Genomic DNA, 21630 nt, shown 5'->3' on the forward strand with positions numbered 1-21630 from the left:
TATGTATGTAAAATTTGTTTCTGAAAAAAGGAGTTTTCAAAAATCTGCATGTTCCATAGCAGTTTCAACAAAGTAAAAAGATTTGCAACATTACTAAATTAAATAAATTGTACTTTGTAAGGCAAAAATTATAAGTAATAGTGGTCATTCTTTGGACTTAATCCTGACCAAAAATACAGAACAGACTAGTGATAGAAAAGCGAAATAAATGCACCAAGTAATAGTCATATCATCACAGAAATTATAATAGTAAAATTAAGAAATCTTCAACAAACAAAATATTCCCCTATTTAATTGAGCACAAGAGCTTCCTGAAGATTCAGATAAAACATGTCTGATTTTATCTAAGGACGTTTTTTTTTTTTAATTTCAAAAGGAAATAAGGTATGTTAAAACAGTAATAACTGACTATAAGTTACAAATGTCCACAGATATAAAATGTGACATGGATGTCATCCTTCAAGTAACATATCCATGTTACTATAAAGACACTACCCTTAAGACTAAATCTCCAAAAACTATGTGTGGATCATATGATGAACAATAAAACAAAAACAAAACAAACATATAAGTTTACCTAGAATAGGACTAGAAAGAATCTTCTGAGGTTTTAATAAACTGTTACATAAAGGAATGTCATCTAATTTAGAAATGCATAGTTTTAGAGAAGAATGATAAGGATTTGTAACCTCTGGGTGAATAATAAGGATATCAAGAAGTCTTCCAAAATCTTTATTCTTAGATTGTTGTATGTTCAAAGCCAAACTTATAACATTTGGAGAATAAAGTCAACAAACATTAATGACACTGATCTAATTTTAAATTAATTCCAGGGATTGTTTAATAACATTATACAAGAAATATAATGCTTTTTACATTTTCATATGCTGATGAATTTGTTTTGGGGTAGACTCCAACAGGCATTTTGAAACAGATGGGAAAGAAAATTAGAAAGTACAATCCTCTTTTTATCACTATAGTGGAGCAGAAAATTCAGCACTTAGGTTATTATAAGACATTAAACACTCAAGTCAGACAATTCATTAATCAAGGTGGCTAGCCAGTGGTAACAAGTCTCAAATATGTAAAGGATCAACCCAAGACCAGTCTGCTTGCTTCTTGCTCATGTAACAATGGTGAGCAGATAAACAGGTCCACATGGCAGGTCTTATCCATAGTTATTCAGAGAACTTAGCTTCTGCCATCTTCAACATGAGACATTCAAGGTTTTCATAGTCTTATCCATCCCACAGAACTGATTTTATAGGTCAGAGGAAAACTCCCGTTAGTGAGTGGGAGCTAAAGGCAGATTCCTGGATACTATGCAAAGATGATAGGGCCTGGAACTTCAACCTTGACAAGACTGAAACAGGCCCCACATATACTGATGACTAAAGGGAGATACACTCTGGGTGAAGACTGGGACTAGTACTACATTTATGCACAAGTGAAAAGAATCAAAAGAAGATCCAACTATGTCCTCAGATTTGGGTCTAATTCACAAGTTACCTTTAGAAAAGGGAGAAAACAGAATTAATTTTATACCCAGAAGCCTAGTGAGTCTGTACTGTTGAAGATTATTATGCAGTCTCCTTGAAGGTATCTACAAAGCAATATTGTCTCTGTGGTGTGGTCTCTAGGAAGTAGCTGAGGTGTGAGGCAACCGCAAAAATGTTTGAGATGAAGAATGAATATAAAGAAAGAAAAACTTATATGAAATGTGGACCCACAGAACAAAATTACAGCATACAGAAAGAAACCCAAAGCCCTGGAGAAACACACACAACAAACAGATAAGTTTCACAATGTTGAATTGAAAATGCCAGCATGCTCTGAAGATATTAAAAATAAGTGTATTTTTAAAGCGCAAAGTGACTATGAAGAATGTAGTGCCCATAAAACAAGATCAGAAAATAAGAAAAAGAAAAAATTTGTTGAAATGGAAAACATCAGATATTGAAATGAAAATAAGAGAAAGGACAAATAGTAGTCTGAGAACAGGGAAAGAGAATTAATGAATCAAAATTTAGAATTGAGATAGTTATCCAAGACATTAGGAAATGAAAAATATAGTAGATTGAGTATTACATATTATGGAATTTCCAGTAGAAGAGAATGGAACAGTTGAGAGAGTATCCAAATTCAAATAAACAATGCTTCAGAATTTTCTGTAATTAACAGCAAAGGAAATACATTAGAATAAAAATATACCACTGCGAGTGAGACAAACAGAAGAATAAAAAAAACTTAGGAAAAATAGATTATAAAATAAATCTCAAAGAAAATGGGAAAATACTAAAAGCTACCAGAATTATAAATCTGTAATCTGAAGTAGGGCATTCTATCAGAACAATAGATACAATAAGTCACCATACTGATAGAAAATAATTCCAAGTATTTGCATCATATCCAGCTAAACTAATATTATTGAGAAAGAAAACCAAACATTTTTGCCAATAGTGTTTATAATTCTAGACATTTGTGGCAAATTTATTGAATGATGTACTCAGGTATGAAAAAATGCAAACCCACTGAAAAGTGAGGAGCAAAAAATAATAATGAGCAAAAACGTAAGTTAAAACGTCAATAAATTAGATTATTGAGGGGCGCCTGGGTAGCACAGTCGTTAGGGCTGGCTGTCTCTCTGTCACATAAACAAATAAAATCTTTAAAAAAAAAATTAGATTATTGAAAGCTTATAAAATAAATGACTATTTTTGTTTGTTTCGAAACAAAGTAGAAATACAATTTTGCAAAACAAAAACTTAGCAGATCAGTGGGGAATATTCAGAGAAATTTTATAACATGGTAACCTCTTTAACATGGGTGAGTTAGAAAAACATAAAAAAATTAAGTAAGTATGTTTAAAATGTAAGAAAAAATAGTAAGAGTTTACATATGGAGTATATAGTTTTCCAGCATGGTAAAAATGAAAGAAAAGGATTAATTTTTAAGCCAAAAGGACACAGAAAAAAGGAAGAATAAAAAGTCCTTGGTAGTGTTCTGCTTTCTTTGGACAAAAACTATATATATATATATATATATATATATATATATATATATATATATATATTTTTTTTTTTTTTTAAGAGACATTGTATTTTTTTTTTAAGATTTTTTATTTATTTATTTGACAGAGATAGAGACAGCCAGTGAGAGAGGGAACACAAGCAGGGGGAGTGGGAGAGGAAGAAGCAGGCTCATAGTGGAGGAGCCTGACGTGGGGCTCGATCCCGTAACGCCGGGATCACGCCCTGAGCCGAAGGCAGACGCTTAACCGCTGTGCCACCCAGGAGCCCCAAAACTATATATATTTTTATCAAACACTTAAGAATTGTCACAATATCACTTATAGAAGAGTTATTAGAGGAATTTCTAATATCCAAACAATTAGAATCAAAGACATATTTGTAAGCTAAAATGAATGTATAAAACCAATAATTTAATTAGAGCAAAACAGTACACTAGGTTTAAGTTTCAAATAGTATTTGAAAAACAGTTTATTTGAAATTAACTGTGATGCACATGGAAAAAAATCCTATGAGTTATAGCTGACCACAAGCTCAATAATCATTCATAAAATTAAAAAAAACTGTATGATGAGCAATGTACAATGTAAATTAAGTAACAAAAGATTCATAACATTTATTCAGTTCTAAAAAGGCTTCAGGAACTAAACCAAGCACTTTATATATTATACATTAGCTCATTTGATTCTCACGGCAACCCTATGACACATGTGTTATTAATAATTGTCATTTCGGGGTGCCTGGCTGGCTCAGTTGTTGGAGCATGAAACTCTTTATCTAAGGGTTGTAAGTTTGAGCACCATATTGGGTGTAGAGATGACTTAAAAAATAAAATTTAGAATAAATAAATGAATAACAAATATCATTTCTATTGTGCCAAGGAAAAACCAAGTCACAGATAGTTTTATGTAACCTAACCAAGCCACACAAATGTTAGATGAAGAAGCCAAGAATCAAACCTAGGTAGACTGGTTCTGAAGTCTGCAATCTTAACTGTAATGCTCTGCGGCCTTACATATTGTTATCTTTCATTAATTGCCAAGCACCAATATCTTCACTTTTAACCACTATACTATCCTTCATTGTATAACATCATTCTGCTTTGCTAAAAATTCAGTGTGCTGATTGAGGGGATTGTGGTGGATTAAAATGTCACTTTACTTTCTTTTTTTGATGTTGTTGGTCCTTCCACAGGAAGTGAGATCAGCCGCCTTTCCTTTTGAATCTTGGATGGTCCTGCAGCCTTCTTTTGTCAATAGGATATATTCTTTTAGGACCCTGAAACCTTCATTTTGCAAGTAAACACTGTTTAGCCCCCTTGAAGATGAGAAATCATGTAAAGAGAGACATCACACAGACAAAGAATATCCAGCAACCTCAGCATAGGCTCCAGACATGTAAGTGAGGCCATCTGTGACCATCCAGCCCCAGATAACTATAACTGTATGAGTCACCATAGGCAAGACCAGCAAAAGAACTGCCTGATTGAGCCCAGCTCACCAAACTGCCTACTGATAGAAATGTGAGCAAACAAATGGTGGTTGTTTAGAGCTACTAAGTTTTGGAGTGGTTTGTAATGCAGGAAATTTTTCCTAAAAATTTTATTAAGCCTTCTGTGATTTTCCTAATCAGATACATCTTGAGTATTGAGTCTATTTTTGAACTCCACAAGTGCAAAATATCTTTGACAAGATATATCTAAAGGCTGATAATCATAATGATGATGTATTCAGATACATATGCAGATAAAAAAAGAATAATAACTGCTCTAAACTATTATCCTAAACTCAGGAAATCCTGAAAGTATGATCCAAGGCTACTGCCTCCAGAAATAAATGTGGAGCGATACGTTATCTAAGTTTTACCAAGCTGGGCAATTGTACCTAGCTGTCAGGATTCTTGACTGTGATCTGTGGACTGGTGAACTGCAGCTGCAATGGGAGGCCTGTGCTTTGACACATACTCCTTGATGGACTACGTGACATGCAGAGTAGAATAAATAGAAAAGAAATGGCAGGGATAGATTTAATTAATGGAGGTGGACAGAATTCTCTTCAACCTTGTCTTTTATAGCAATACACTGAAGAGACCTGCAAGTTCTGCTTGAGATGGAGCCTTACCTCCCAAAGCAATACAGGTCAGTGTACTGTGTTGCCTATTGTGTGTCATTCAATGGAAGTAAGTGGGTTGGGGACATAAAAATTTCATGGATTCTAAACCTAGTATCATCTGATGTTGAATCAATGGCAGTATCATAGGTAGATGAGATGAAGACGTGGAATTGACACAAAGACCCCTGTTCAGTAGAGCAAAAGATTTATGAAGTAAGTGACAACATGGGAAAAAAGTACTTGATAAGACTTTGATCCCTGGGTGGTGGCCAGTCCATCTGTGGTCTGAGATAGTGAAAATTTTGCCAGGGAAATTAAACGATGTAAAGTTGACTACAATTGAATAGGCAAAAAGAGTGAAAGTGACTCCCACTCCCTCAAAAAATATGTAGTGACTACAGTTGACTGTACTGGCAAAAATGAGACCATTAACCAGAGAATAACAGTTAAAATTTAAGATCAGTATTGAAAAAAAAGTAATGGTTCACACTGATGTTCTAGTACTCTTTTGAAGACTGGAGGAAAATTAAGGTTAATCTAATAACTTGATGCTTAGACATTACAGAATAAAGAGATCTATGTGGAATGAATACCTACCTCAGATTAGTTGTGGTTTTGTCATTCAACCTATTAATGATCAAAATGTGTCAGATCTATCCTCTTTGAGGTGGTAAAAGCTACATTGTGAGTTTTCACAAAAAAAAATTAGATTTGGCCTTGTCTCTTCTTCCATTTTAAAATGGAACATGGCTATTGAACAATAAAATGCTGATAGTGGCAACTCTACTGGATTGGTTATATGGTAATCAAAATAGAGTTGCCCTTAATGACATGCTCCTTCCCCAAACAATGTTGGGTATAATAATTCAGAGAAACTCCAATCTTTCTATTTAGGGACAAAAAGGTTGTCAAATATTAAAGCAATTTTTAAAAGGGCAAAGAAAGAGAAAGGGAAATTAAGCTTAAGGGCAATGGTTGAAAAAAGAAGGAAGATTAAGTCAGGTAGAGTTGTTCTGGCGTGTGTGTATATACATAGAATACATTTTTTTTAAAGGAGAGAATTAAAATAGATAAAAAAAATAGACATGTACCCACAAAGCATCTACATTACAAGCCATCTCTTAAAGGATCTTGTCATATTCAATCTATCCCTACCTGGATAAATTCTAAATAGGAAAAGTGAGAGAAGAAGTGAATAAGAGGGCTGAAACATCGTGCAAAATTAATCTCCTCTGTGCAGTATGATTTAGTCCAGGAACTTGTAACTACATTCCCCAGCATGATCTCTAGGGCTATGTTAAATTTTTAGGTTAAATATGAGGGTATGTGAAGCAATTCCTCTTTGGTTTGTCGGATAAATGTAGCTAATATACCAGCATCCCTACCTATGACAGTGAGGAGATCCTACAGGGACTTCAGTGGGATTAGGTGGTTATGGGAACGCTTTCTTGAAAGCCATCCAATAAATGAAATTATTCATGAATAAAATAAAATTGCAGATCAAAATACTGGAAACTAAAAAATACTTGCCTAAATTCATATTTGCAATAAATGCGATGTAAGTGGCAAACATTGCTATTATCTTCATTAGGTCAAATTTCAGCCAAGTTTGTCCTCATTCAGAATCAATTGGACATGCAAAGTGAAACTTCCTAGGCCTATTTGTCAATAAGTATTAGGCAATATAGAATTCCCAAAGGGAAATGTAAAATTTCAACTTTGACTTAAAAAATGGTAGAAGTGGGGATAGAATATCAATGTACCCTATAGCAATTTGAGTTTGACTAATGAGAAAGGAAAAAGGGTTGTAAAGACTGATGGTAGACTAACAAAGAATGAATAATGTAGTGCAGTTGCTAGCCGTATTCTGATATAAACTATCCAAAAGGTGCAGCAGGCTAATGGAGACTGGTATACTGTGATTGATTGTGCTAATGCTTTATTTTCATACTTTCAAGAAAAGAAAAGAAAATTCACATTTGCCTTTACATGGGTAGAAATTCAATATATTTTTACCACATTGTCAAAGGTTTTAAAATTCTACCTTGTACTATGATACTTTCGTGAGGAGAGATTTGGGCTTGATATTCGTAAAGAGAAGACTGAATCATTTTGTTTTTGGCATTATAATAGTAGTAGAATGAGGAAAGGAAGCAAAAAAAAACTTGATAACAAAGGTTACACATAAGTTTTATAGAGAATGATCGAGGAATTTCAAAATTTCAGAAATTGGCTGAGTCTATAAAATCTTGGGACTCATTTCACTGGTGCCTCAAGAGATCTTTCCAAAAATAGAGAAAAATTACTGTTTCTGAAGAATTTGGCTACTAATGAGACAATCCAGCATTTAGTGGATATGTTTAATTCTGAATGGTACACCTTCTTAATTTTTGGAATCTTATTGCCTATTTAAAATAGGCAAAGTGAAAGAAGAACTAAGTGACTAGGAAAAAGACAATTTAAATGGCCATCTGAACAGAGTTTCACATTGTGGGGTATAAAAAGTGCTGTAGGACAGCACTTGTGCTCAGCCACTGGAACCATAAAAACCAAATGAATATGTGATGTCAAACATTTTACCAACTTGCCACCATGCTCATTGAACTTTGTGACAGAAGTCAGATTATGTCTCCTCAACTCCTTTTTATAGGCTACTATGGTGATGGACCAAAAAGCTACCCAATGCTGATGCTATGTATTACTCTTTTCACCAGAAACTATTCACTTGGTATTGGGCTCTAGTAGAGACAGCACCCAACAACTAAAGGCATACAAGGTAACAATAACGAATTTGCTTCTTAATTATCTTGCATAGGATTTGTGGTTGGGGAAAAAAGAATAATTCAGAGAAAGTGTGTCAGAAGACAAAAGGGAAACTCTGAGACTATGATGAAGACAACTGAAACTCTAGTTGGAAGTTTCCAAAGAAACTTTATTTATCAAATGAAAATTGTGTGTGTGTGTGTGTGTGTGTGTGTGTGTGTGTGCTGTATAGATATATTAATATCTGTTTATCCGTATATACATACTGAATACTGTAGCTGATGCCTCAGGAGAATCATCACATAATATGGCTATCATTTGCATGACAATGAGCCCTAGGTTCTTCTTTCTTCCATACCCCATTGCTGAATGGCTTAACCATATGACTCTTCTCTAAAAAAAACAAAAAACAAAAAACCAGATCTTACTTATTTATGAGAGAGAGAGCAGGGGAAGGAGCAGAGGAAGAGAGACAAGCAGACTTCATGCTGAACGCAGAGCCCAATGTGGGGCTTGATCCCAGGACCCCAAGATCATGACCTGAGCTGAAACCAAGAGTTGGAGGCTTAACCAACTAAGCCACCCAGGTGCCCCAACTATATAACTCTTGATAAAACAATGCAACAGCATGGTATACCTGTGGCAACACTCAGAAGAAAGGGAATTTCAGCAATTCAGCTGGTGGACAAAACAATTCTTGGAAAGGTAGGAAAGGGCAAACCTGTACACTAAGCTAAATTACTTGCAGTAATACATTTAGCTTTTTGTACAAGAACTAGAAGTTTATTCTAAGGAAATATGTGTGGATTTTTACAAATTCTTGGGCAGTGGTTACAGTCTGCCTATGTGTTTGATTAAGTGAGCTAGAGACAATTAGATAATTTAAAATACCCACATGTGGAGATCCTTAATTTTGGAAGGACTTCTGGAATCCCAAGGAATGAAGAAAAGGTAGTAGATAATGAATGATCCCTAAAAAACGTAGCAGAAAGTTCTGAAGGAACTGGAATGGGATATTTAAAACAATATTTCAAATAGTAAGCTGAGTATAAGAGGTGAGTTTCCGTGGGGACTACCAAGCTGTGCAGTTCATCTGAATGAAGATTTATTTCTTTGTTCTCTGTTTAGGTACAAATAATTGCCTATGACTCTTCAGAATGATAACAAGAAAAGATTGTTTTGTTTTGTTTTGTTTTGTTTTAACTTGCCGTGGAATGAATTCCACAGGGACAGAGTCCAGCTTGTTACTATCAGGTAGATTATTTTGGACCATTACTTATAGCTCCTAGAGGATTTCTAAGGGTTCTGATAGACATTGGTACATTCTTCACTTTTTTATTATAAATGTCTTTACTGAAGCAATGGCCAAGAATGTTATAGAAAGATAGGAACAATGTGAATAATTTCAATTTGGAGCAACCATATATATTTCGTCAGCTTAAGGGACTTCATTCACAATGATTATGATATACTGATCTGCTAAAAGCACCATATTATTTGAAGATATTTCATTCATTCTCACCTTCAGAGTAGTGTTTTGATAAGAAATTGAAAGGGGCAATTTGGGGCACCTGGGTGGCTCAGTCGTTAAGCATCTGCCTTCCTCTCAGGTCATGATCCCAGGGTCCTGGGATCAAGCCCAGTATTGGGCTCCCGGCTCAGCGGGAAGCCTGCTTCTCCCTCTCCCACTCCCCCTGCTGGTGTTCCCTCTCTCACTGTATCTCTCTTTGTCAAATAAATAAATAAAATCTTTAAAAAAGAAGGAAAGAAAGAAAGAAAGAAAGAAAGAAAGAAAGAAAGAAAGAAAGAAAGAAAAAAGAAAGCAATTAAATCATTTGCTAAAAAATGGAACATGGGAAAAGGAACAAAGAGCCTGTCTACATTCAGGTGATTAGATTTAACACTTGAATAGGGAGAATATAAAATGGACTGTTTTGGGGTAGAGAAATGAGAATGCATGTGTAGGAAATGATGCCATAATATAAATCTCTATCTTTTCCACTCGACAACTTTTTTCTATTGTAATATACGATCCCATGTTACCAAAGCAGTGCTTCAGTTTGTTAGCACCTATTAAGAGAAACATTTTGGCACATGACATTAACTCTAAGACTCAAATCTTGCAATGCTTACTCCAAAAGAATTCTTGGTTTGGATAGGCCTTATCTTGACAGCTCTGAATTTGTTTGGTGTGAGGGATATCTCTATGGCTCACAAATCCAAGGTTGAATGGATGAAAGAAAGGACATTGGTGCAGGTACACCTTTGGCCAATTTTATGGTTATGAATTGTGCCTGAATCCCTCAACCCAATCCAAGTAGACAGAGTCCAGGTAAATCTGAGGATAATGAAAAACAGGGAAGTGGTAGCTTAAAGTAAAGGACTTTGGAAGTGAGTAATAGCACCACAAAGATTGCCAATGCTTTGTTCCCTCAAGAGTGTCTCAAGACAAGAAAATGAGCAAAGTTAGTTTTTCTTCCCTGGGGAAGACCACCAGCAGTTTCCTCCTGAAAAAGTCATTGCACTGAAGAGGAGGTAGAAACTTTGCCAAAAAATTCTTCTTGTGTAATCCAGAGGGAAAAAAAGGTGATACATCACTCATTGATGACCCTACTGAGTCTTGGTCGTTTGGAGCCTTCTTTTAGTTAAAAGTTTATAGACTGTGTTCACTAATCAAGTTTTCATGCTGAAAGAGGTATTATATTTATATTGCACAGATCTATAATTGTACAATATTTGATCACCTGTGCTTTAAATAACTGCAAACCAGGCTGACACACTGTTGAAGCAGTTGCCAAGATATAGGGAATGTTATATTTCTATAGCTTATTTGGTATGCTAGAGCCTTCTCTGCTGTTCTGAATATACTAAATATGAATGTAATGAACTCAAGAACGGGATTGAAAAGACTTCAATGATAATGAGGGGGCTAATAATATAGGAAAGATGTAGTCCATACTCACTGATGTTCTCTTCTGGAGTTCCAAACAAACTCTCTTTAGGAAATTCTTATGCTACGCATAGATTGAGTAGATTTTAGGAGTCGAATGTGTGTGATTATTGATTTCCTAATAACCGCAATATGGGGTGGGATGTGTGAATACATTTTTGCTACACCATACTCATGCTTAACAGTAGCAATAGCAAGTGTAGTGGTGAAGTCAACACTGACTACAATGGTCTTGAAGGGATTCAGGAACCTTTGATTTGTAGCAAAGTGTTTTGAGCCAGGCAGAAATAGCATTTTTGGAAGCATGCCACATGTTGAAAAGTACATACCGTCCCATATAGAAATTTTAGAGGGATTACTTTGTCAAGAAACTAGCCAAATTTGGCAAGACTTGGAAAGATGACAAATAATAGGTGCATGGAGCACAAATATCCATAAAATGATGGGGCGATTTTCCTGAGTGACACTTTGGGAGAAGGCATGACCTCTTGTTTAGGATGAGTGTCTTATATGTTGATGACCATGGAGTCAAATATGTTGTGAAGAGAATAACTGGGTATCATGGAAGTCCACACTAGAGGAGCTCACTCATGGAAAGTCTTAAGAGCACAAGATGTGAAGAACGTTCAGGAAGCATTGACTAGGAAAGGCTTCCTGGTAACACAATTGGTAGGAACAGGGCAAAATATAGTCTATGTATGTCATCTCAGTGGGAAGTAGATGGATCATGGTACACAATGATACTTAAAATATTTGTCAAAGCTGACTGTAACTGGGCTATGACTAGGAGCAGAGACTTGATAGGCCCCAACATAATTCAGTGAATGACAACTTTTTAATAATACTTGTCTTACTAAATGACACAACTGATATTGTGAATATATATCTGGTGTACAAAGCATTACTGTAATAACACACCTACTGGTATTTGGTATTATAAAATATTTGTTGGTTGTTTGAAAGAAACTGAGTAGAAAAGTATATATTCCAATGAGAAATCACAAAATGGAATACTATTTAGGAAAATTGATTTTCAGTTTTTAATTGTTAGAACTCACATGGAAATTGACTTGACTGAAGAGGCAATAAATTTATTTTCAGAATAATTAAATATATGTTTAAATACATCTCTCATATTTATTTTTGAAAAGTATAATTAGTAATAAAGGGTGAAAAGTAAAATTAAATTAGTTTAAAAAAATTAAAAAGATGTGGTCAAGGCTAACATATTTAGTCAGTCATACTAACACTGAACTTCACGTGTCGTGTTGGCTGTAGATAAGAAAACTGCCTTTTTGTTTGCAGTATCAAAAGTATATCTTTCAAAAAGATATAAAAGGGTGTTAAAAGTCTATGTAATTTGACTGTATCCAGAATTCAGGGGAAGACTGATGGTAAAGAGTTTTCAATGGGTCTGAATTCATACTCATACCAGGAAACAGCTGATAATATGACCCTGGATTTACCTTCTTACAACTCTGCTTCAGGATATGTTGACAATCTGAATGGTGATATACCAAGCATATTATACCTGGTTATAAGGATTGTTTATCATTAAATTCCATGGGTGAGTTGTGGCTGCCCTTGAATTGATACATCATGATACATACTGCTAGAACTTCATGGGAAAACAGTAAGTTAGGTGAGGCACGGAGAGTTGCTTCCCTGAGTGGTTGTGTCTGGACCCTCTTCAGCTTCTTTTGCATTCAAATATGCCCTGTGCCATGGAGACCCTGGAGAGCCTTGGCTATTATGAGACCCATGGATGCAACTGCTATTTTGTAGTTTAATGTAGTCCCTGCCTTCCAGTGAATGAGAAATTGAGAAAAAGCAACCCAGATAGAAGTCAAAGTCTTTTTATAACCTAACTTTAGAAGTGACATCCCATAAATTTTGCCATATTCTATTTGTTAGACATGAGGCATTACCAGCCTACAAAGAAAAAAAGAGAATTATAGATAATAGGGACATAAATACTAGGAAGGACAATCACTGGGGGTCATCTTAGAGGCTGCCTACATTTGTGATAGAAAACATTCAAGAATTGAATTAGCATTTGTCTGGAAGTGAGTTCATATGACTTCTAAGTTCTTTGTGATCTTATATTTCTGAAATTTCACAAGTTAATGGCAGAGTTAGAGAGAAACATTTTATTTTAAGATTTTATTTATTTATTGAGAGAGAGAGAGAGGATGAGCAGGGGCGAGGGGATGAGGGAGAGGGTATTGTAGCCTCCCTGCTGAGCAGGGAGCTTGATGGGCGGCTTGATCCCAGGACCCTGAGATCATGACCTGAGCCCAAGTCAGACACTTAACCAACTGAGCCACCCAGGTGCCTCTAGAGTGAAACATTTTAATGCATTTTTAAAAAACTGAATAAATCTTTATCTTTTTAGATTATTTTCCCCTTGATAAAAATATAGACCTAGAAGATAAGAATTCAAAATATTTTTTCAAAATTCTATTTTTGTAATTTTAAAATATTTTAGGTTCCTATATTTTCTATAAATGTATCTTAAATGAAATTTTAAAGGCTATTTACAGAAATTTACAGGTATTATCATGAATTGTCAAATTTTTTGGCAAATCTATCTGTTTGATTCCTTTTTTTTAATGTGGTTTTCCAAAGCAAGGTAAATATTTTTGATTAATTGATTTCATAATGGTAGGATTAGTACAATTTTATAATCATAAAATGTTGTATAGTCATTTTTATCCATCTGTCAGAAACTAAATGTCTTAGTGCAGTTTACAAAATCTGACTTAAAGCCCTGACATTCCAGTCTACTTTTTAAATCAATGAGTCACACCAATTCATACTCATTCAAAAAAATTTTTTTAAATCTGTCCTTCCTGTATACAATTGTAGTACTCTTATTGCTTAACCTAGTTAAAGGCATGACACAAGCATTTAACTCTAAGTACCTAGTTAATTTTTTAAAAAAACAGATTTCTCCAAACTGAAATTTTAACTTATTTCTACTCTAATACACAAAATTAAGTTGTTTCAGTAGTAATAGAAACACATAGGAACATTTTTCTTTTAAATAATGAGGAAAATGGATTGAAAAATGTATGAGGTATCAATACCTCTGATTATTTTGCAACTCTGGAAAGATTCAAAGGATATATAAATTTTAAATACTCTAAATTGACTTTTCAAAATCCATCAACACTGGTGGTTAAGTTACAGATATTTGAATAACTGATTCAGGGCAAATATTCTGAATGACCCCATAATGTTAAAGAAGATAACACTTTATTTCACCTTTATTACTCTAACGAGGATATGAGCAGGTGAAAATCAGACTTAAGATGTCTATACCATTACCCTCTCTATATTAATATAGCCCAAGCTTAAAAAAAAAAAAAGCTCTCTGCATTTCTAAGCCTTTTCAGTACAAAGTATATATCTGTGTGATTGGTTGCTGGGTGAAGAGGTTGCATAGATTACTAGATCAAGCCACATTTTACATCCAAATTAATGTCACAACTATAACAAATTGGGATGCTCAGCTATTGTCAAACAATGTAGGGCTAAGGTTGGCAAATTAGTTAGCATTAGCATATAGACCTTTTGGCAGAAAAGGAAAGCTTTTTACTTGAAGCTGGGCATTCTGCAGGATTTGTCAACTCGAATTTGCCACTGGTCTCATTATCTCATTTGTCTTATTTAGGCTAAATTGGCAGTTATGTCTTCATGGCAAATGTTTGTTTTCACAAATGAGCAATGAAGCAGAATCTGGGAAACACAACACTAAAACAGCTTTACTGCAAGTTTTTAAGATATTTCTAGAGCTGGGTCATTGATCTATAGCCATAGAAAATTTTCTTTACCCCTTGAATTTGTTTTATATTGTAAATTTGTGTTTACTAGGGCTTCTATCACAGAAATTGGAGTTCCTCAAGTCAATTAGACAAAAATATATTGAGTATTGAAAATGTGAAAGACTTATCTATGACACTGGGTAAGTTAAACAGTATGAGATTATTTTCTATTTGGGCTTTTTTTTAGTGTTGGAAGTTAAAATTTTTATGTGATCTTGAGTGGCACAATCATCTACCTTATGTACCTATGTGGATACCTATATGTATGCACAAAACCACACACACAAAACACATATACATAAATATGTATACATGCATGTACACACACATGACCTGGCTATAACATGATTTGTTCTGATAAATAATATGTAAAACGGGCTTATTTTACTTAGCTTGTAAAAAAGGAAGTTTATAAAATTAAGTAATGGAAGGACTCTATTTTCTTTTCATGGAGACATATAAACACAGACTTACATGTGCACACACACAGACAGCCTCAGAATACTATGGTATGTGTGTATTGTGTGAAAGTAATATATTAACAATTAATATGTTAACAATCATACATAAACGATTTAATACTTTTGTTAAGACTAGATCAGCTGGATTATGCCATGCTTACAAAAATAATGTCATTTCTAGCAAAAAATAATAACAATAAATATATCCTGGTAGATGTAGGTAGAAAACCAAATGCTGACAAAGAAAACAGTAAACCCTACATCATATACATTTATCATAGCATTATCTAGTTCTGTAATCTTACTGTAAGTCACATTCTTGAAATTATATTTTAAGATCTACTAGGCAAGTGCTGCCATTCTTTTACCCCAAATCATTATGGACTTCATAAATTATGGATCCCAAAAGGAATCATTGCTCAAACTTACAAGTGAGTTGTTTATGGACAATAAAAAAAAAATACCTTGTGAAAACAAAATAATGAAAGCCATTCACTAAAATGAGTAACAGAAAAAGTACATTTCCCAGATAAGTAAGCAAAAAGAGTCATTCTCTCTGTTTTTAATTTAAAATGTGACTATTGAGATATTGTAAGGAAATTCACAATGCACACTTTAATTTGATATTCAAGAGGAGCCTGTCCTTTGGTCACAGAGATTAATTCACATTGGTGTTTGATCAGGTTATGGTTGTATGAACATCAAAATTCCATTCAGTTCAATGTCAGTTGTAAGAATAGAACATCACCTATGGATTACAGTGAAGACTCCATGTAGAAACACTAGTAAATCAAATACTGGCCTTAGTGGGCATAAATGAAAATATATTAAACCAGTTCTTCTAAATTAGTCTGGAAATGTATTTCCAAATATATACAGGAAATAGACCATTCATTTGTAATTATTATTACACTTCAATTTTCAATGACATTTTTGCCAATGAATATGAAAATGTAACCTTATTTTAAAAATAGAATTCCTTTATAGTTCACTAAAAGACAGAATGAGTAAGATTTTTTTTGGCTTTGTACATTTTGGTTTCAGTGAGATCTAATCAAAATGTGCGGGTAAATATTGGCTAATGTGGAGTATTCTGCTTTATGGAATCTCTGACAGAGGTTAGCATTTAAGTTTAAGAAATGATTATTGAGCTTGTTTTCTTCATCCACACCATGCAGAGCATTGCACTACAGAGTATTGCCATCCTAAACGTGTAATCTACTTCAAATGACCAAAGAGAAAACTGTATCCTGGCAACTTGTAGTATACTACTTCAAAAAAGATAATTATCAATAATTATCAAACATATATTGGCAAACTCTCAATAAGCAGTAATTACTGTAATAAGACTAAGAACATGGAAGTAAACTTCTAAAACCTATTTTGTAAGCTCTATTTACTTGAAGTAGGTCTAAAGTAGTATTAAATTACCATCTTGAAATGGAATCCACTTTTTAATGAACTAAATAAGTTAATATTTACAAAAACCGAAGCATAGTTGTGTTTACTTCAATATGAACCAATGGCTACAAAATATCTAAAATTGCTAGACAAAATAAAAATCATATTTTTAAAAGAGTGGCTGTATATGTCACAGAGAAATGGAATTTCTTTGAGGTCAGAACAAATTAAGAAGACAAAGATAGGAAAATAAGCAATTGCTGAAGCAGCTATAAATCCTGAAGTTGTATACCTCTGAGGGGATGTGTTGAGAATCGGTGAACCTGTACCTGGGCAGGGTGGGGAACTATATAGTAATTCACCACACATAAAGTTAGGGTTAGAGAAAGACCTATACTATAAGAAAAGTAGTTAACTAAAATAATTTTGAAGGCAGAAAATAAATAATATTTATCTCTCATGTTTCAGATTCTTGGTAGAAGTAAAATAGAAATTGCTTCTCTTGAAATTGTATGGCAACTGACTAGGTGTGGGGATTGAATTTGTACTGTTTGGTTCAAAAAATATGAAAGAAAAATTAATCTTAAGCAGACTGGGTTTGTATTTCCTCCTGGTCTCAGGGAAAGAAAAGAAAAGAAAAGAAAAAAGAAAAAGAAACCACATACTCTGTAGGGAATCAGCCTTAAAACAAAGCCTCATAGAAGTGCCATTGAGACATAAAACAATAAAAGCCAATTAAAAATCATAAAATATTATAAGAAACAAGGCTCCATAAGTGATATGCATCAGGGAAAAATGATTTAAAAACTAGATACTTAAAGATTATGTATTAGAATTATTGCATTTTATGGTAGGCTGAGCAATGACCTCCAAATACATTGACATCTGACTCCCTGTAACCTGTGAGTATGTTATCTTACATAGTAAAAGGAACTTAACAGATGTGATTACGTTAAAGATTTTAAGATGAAGACATTCTGCTGGATTATCCTATAATCACAAAAGTCCTTATAAGTAGTAGATTTACAGTCAGGGAGAAGGTGACGTGTTGGCAGAAGCAGAGACTGAACTGATGTAGCTATGAACCAGAGAATCAAGGAATACCAGCAGCATTTAGAAGCTAGAAGAGTCAAAGAACAGATTTGGCTCTAGAGCTACCAGAAGGAACCCGACCTGCCAACCTCTTAATTTTAGCTTTTTAAGACTTATTTAAGGCTTCTAATCTCCACAACTGTAAGAAATATTTTTTGAAAAATTGCATTATTTTAATTCAGTAAGGCAACTATTTTAATAATCATCACAAGTTATTATGATCATCTGTTGTGGTAGTAATAGGAAATTAATACACACATAAATATGAAATAACATTTTGGAGCTCAAATTATTAGAATATAAATTGCAATTTTCCTGAATAGAGGAAACTGTAAGTATGTATAAGGAGATTTTTTGTGGAGGAAAGCCCACTAAAAGCCAACTAGTAGAGATTTTCAAAAATGTAATAACTCAAAAATTCTGTATGAGTTAAACAGCAGAAAAGACACAGCTAAAGAAATAATTAGTTGGATGGATGAATCATCTGAAGAAAATACAGAAAATTCAATATAAAAAGTCAGAAATAGGGGCACCGGGGTAGCTCAGTTGGTTAACTCTTTATTTCGGCTCAGGTCATGATCTCATCAGGGTAATGAGATGGAACCCCACGTTGGCTCCACACTCAGCAGAGTCTGCTTGTCCCTCTCCCTGTACTCTCGTACACTCTCTCTCAAAAAAAAAAAAAAAAATCAGAAGTAGGGGAACCTTGGTGGCAGTCTGTTAAGCATTCCTATTGGTTTCAGCTCGGGTCATGATCTTGGGGTCCTCAAAATATATATAGATTACATTATATTATATAATGTGACAGTCAAATGATGAGATAAAGTACTTGGCTCCTTTGATTTTTTTCTTATTTAAAATGTAAATGGAATGGATTTCTAAAGGAGAAGTTAGAATAATATGACAAAGTACCAATGACTATGGCATGTACCACCTTCTATACCCAGTTACCCCAACTTATACATTCCTCCTTTTTCAAACTTTTTTATGGAGTGAGAAATCATTGAGAATATTTTCTGTATTTTTATTTCTGTTCATTTCTTATCATCCAACTCTACTTTGCAGTACATACAAAACACTCATATTTTCTACTCAAATCCAGCAATCTTTCTAGGTCTAACTTGCCACATTGTCCATGATTATTTGAGAACCAATGAGTGCATAACTTTATAGAATAGCCTTTGGGGAAAAAAACAAAAACAATGCAACAAAACAAAACAAAATATCATGCGTAATTCTCTTACATTAGTTGATGAGTCATTTATTTCTCACAAGAGACAGATGTAGTATACAGGTTGTACCTTTGGCTGTCAGCTTACTGAAGCTGTATTAAGACCTATACGCCCTTTAAAGCAGTAAATTCCCCTTATTCAATGAGTGATGAGCACAGGTGATATCTTTAGATACCTTAGAAAAAAGTCTTCCTTGTTAATAAATTTCCTTCTTTCTTTGAATAAAAAATCAATGTCTCAGATATAGTAAAATAATGTGATTGGATATAACAAACCTTAAATTCTGCCCTGAATAGAACAGTAAGAAGAGATAAAATATGTAATACTTCAAAATAAATGTACATTTATATATGTAAATCTATCTTTTTGCCACAGCGCAAAACACCAGAGAAAGGGCAAATGCCTTTTTGAACCATAAGTAGCTATATCTTCATGCAGAGGACTTGACTAGTGAGATCTATCTAGGCAGATAGCAAGTGAAACCTTCCTATCTTTTATTTCCAATTTTTTGCAACCAGAAGACTTGATGTACAACCTGGCCCAAGGAACAAAGGCATATATCCCTAATTTGGGCAGCTCCCATGTCACTATCTCTTGCTTAAAAATGTATGTATTACATACATACACTATATTGTACTGTGGTACAATTTCATGACTGAGAATGGCACATCATATCCTTAAGGTATTTCCCAATTTTCTGAAATTTCAATATTCTAAATTTTAAAGAAACCACCTTTGAAACAGAAAACTGTGTATTGCAACAAACCTCTGCAGTTAAAATTACTGTCAAAGGAGAAAAAATTCAAGTTAGTAATTTTTGCACTAATTTGTGGAGATTCATATTTACCTTGTGAAAACTGGCTTATGGCAAGTTATTGATTTCACCTGATTCCAGAGCAGTTTACCATATTAGCAATTGCTTGATCAATCTATATATGCTACATAATAACACTAAATGTTTGATTTAACACAAGGAACATGAATCTGACTGTATAAATTATTTATTGTACTAAATGCTAGGATTCCTCCCTTCTTCTGAAAACAACACCCTTCTTCTCTTCTCTGCCTCTCTATACCTTGAGTAAAGTCCCAATATAAGTGACCATTATCCTTTCCATTCCCCTGAACAAAGAGATCGCTAAACAAATGGGCCCCTAACTAAAACTATAAAAATCTGTTTGTGACGATTAGGTCACAGCACTGACAGACAACTGAAGAAGCTATATGAGAGATTCACCATTAATTTTCATCTGATGCTATTTGGTAGGAGCTCTTTTCATGTGCTTTAGCTGTGAATGTGTCTATGGCAGTTGATATTGCCCATTTCTCCAGCTGCAAGGGAAGCCTGATCAACTTTAGGAAAAACAGAGTCAAAGAGAGAGAGGTAAAGGAGGAGAGTGCTAGGTTCTAAACCCTGGATTCAGGTTCCTGGGATTCCTAGGGATGCCAAGTGTTTGCAGTCCCAAAGTTGGATTTACTAACTCCTCCTTTGATTATTTGAGCTAACTCAGTATTCCTTAATATCTTTTTAAGCCAGCTCAATTTAGGCTTACTTTACTGGAAGAAAAGTTAGACTTCTGACTAACAAACATGGGCAGATTTTACAATTTCTGCCTTTGCATTCTATTTTACACCATACAAATGTTTAAATGTCATAATTAGCATTGGACCCATGGGAAACTTACCTTTTTAAATAAAGCTTTTTAATTCACATGTACACAGAATTTGTCAGTAAAGAAAATAGTTTCCAGAGAAATAAAAGTATCTACTTTTGATTGAGCTTCATTCTAAGGGCGAGGTAGTAAGTGAAATGTATTTTACTTTATTTTAATCTTTAGAGCAACCCAATGATTGTATTATTATTACCACTAAGAAAGCATGGGCTCAGAGAAGCTAAAGAAATTGTGCAAATTCAGTCTTTGACTGCATCACACCAGAGCCATGTACTGAAACCACTAGTCACTCATTCCTTGGGTCCTCCTTTATGACAAAGAAAACCTTAAATGAACGAGCGCATCAGCTTTCTGAATACCTTAAACAAACTGCATTAAAAATTATGGCAGCTGACATAAGGCCGTTGATGTTACTCAGTGAATCCCCGTGAAAAAAATAACGGATGCTTGCTTATGGAAATAAATATGAAAATCTGAGAGTGTGGTGTTTTGCTTTCATTATTTAGAGATGATTCTTATACTCCTGTATAGGTTTTCCTATTGGCCTTTATATCAAACCTGGAAATAAAAAATCATAAGGTAAACAATAATACATGTATACTATTTATTTAGAAAATGAGTAATTTATTACTTCAATGTTGTCGCAGTGATAGGAAAACTTAAGCAGATGAATGGAATAATAATAGAACTTGTTATTTCTCATTATTCTCTCTTCCTCTCTTTTTTTTTCTCTCTCTCTAACCATCTATATTTCTTTCCATCTCTCTCTCCCTCCATTGATTTCATTTGGCATTCTCCATTGTCATAATCTAACACACGCAAAATCTGTACACCTAACAACTTCCTGGTTTACATTTTAGAGCATCAGCCAAAAGAGAAAGAGAAATGGGTTTACATTAAATAAGCATACTAACCTGAAAGCAATTTTAATGTTTTGAGTGAAATACAAATTATGCATGAGTCACAGGAAGGTAAAAGACATGACCTAAATGTAATCATATATATCATACATGATATGTATGTCACATGAATCATTGTGGTGTAATCTAAGCTGTGCTGTCTAGTAAAATTTACTGCAACGATGGAAACGC

This window comes from Ursus arctos, unplaced genomic scaffold (assembly GCF_023065955.2).
Source record: "Ursus arctos isolate Adak ecotype North America unplaced genomic scaffold, UrsArc2.0 scaffold_10, whole genome shotgun sequence".
NCBI lineage: Eukaryota > Metazoa > Chordata > Mammalia > Carnivora > Ursidae > Ursus > Ursus arctos.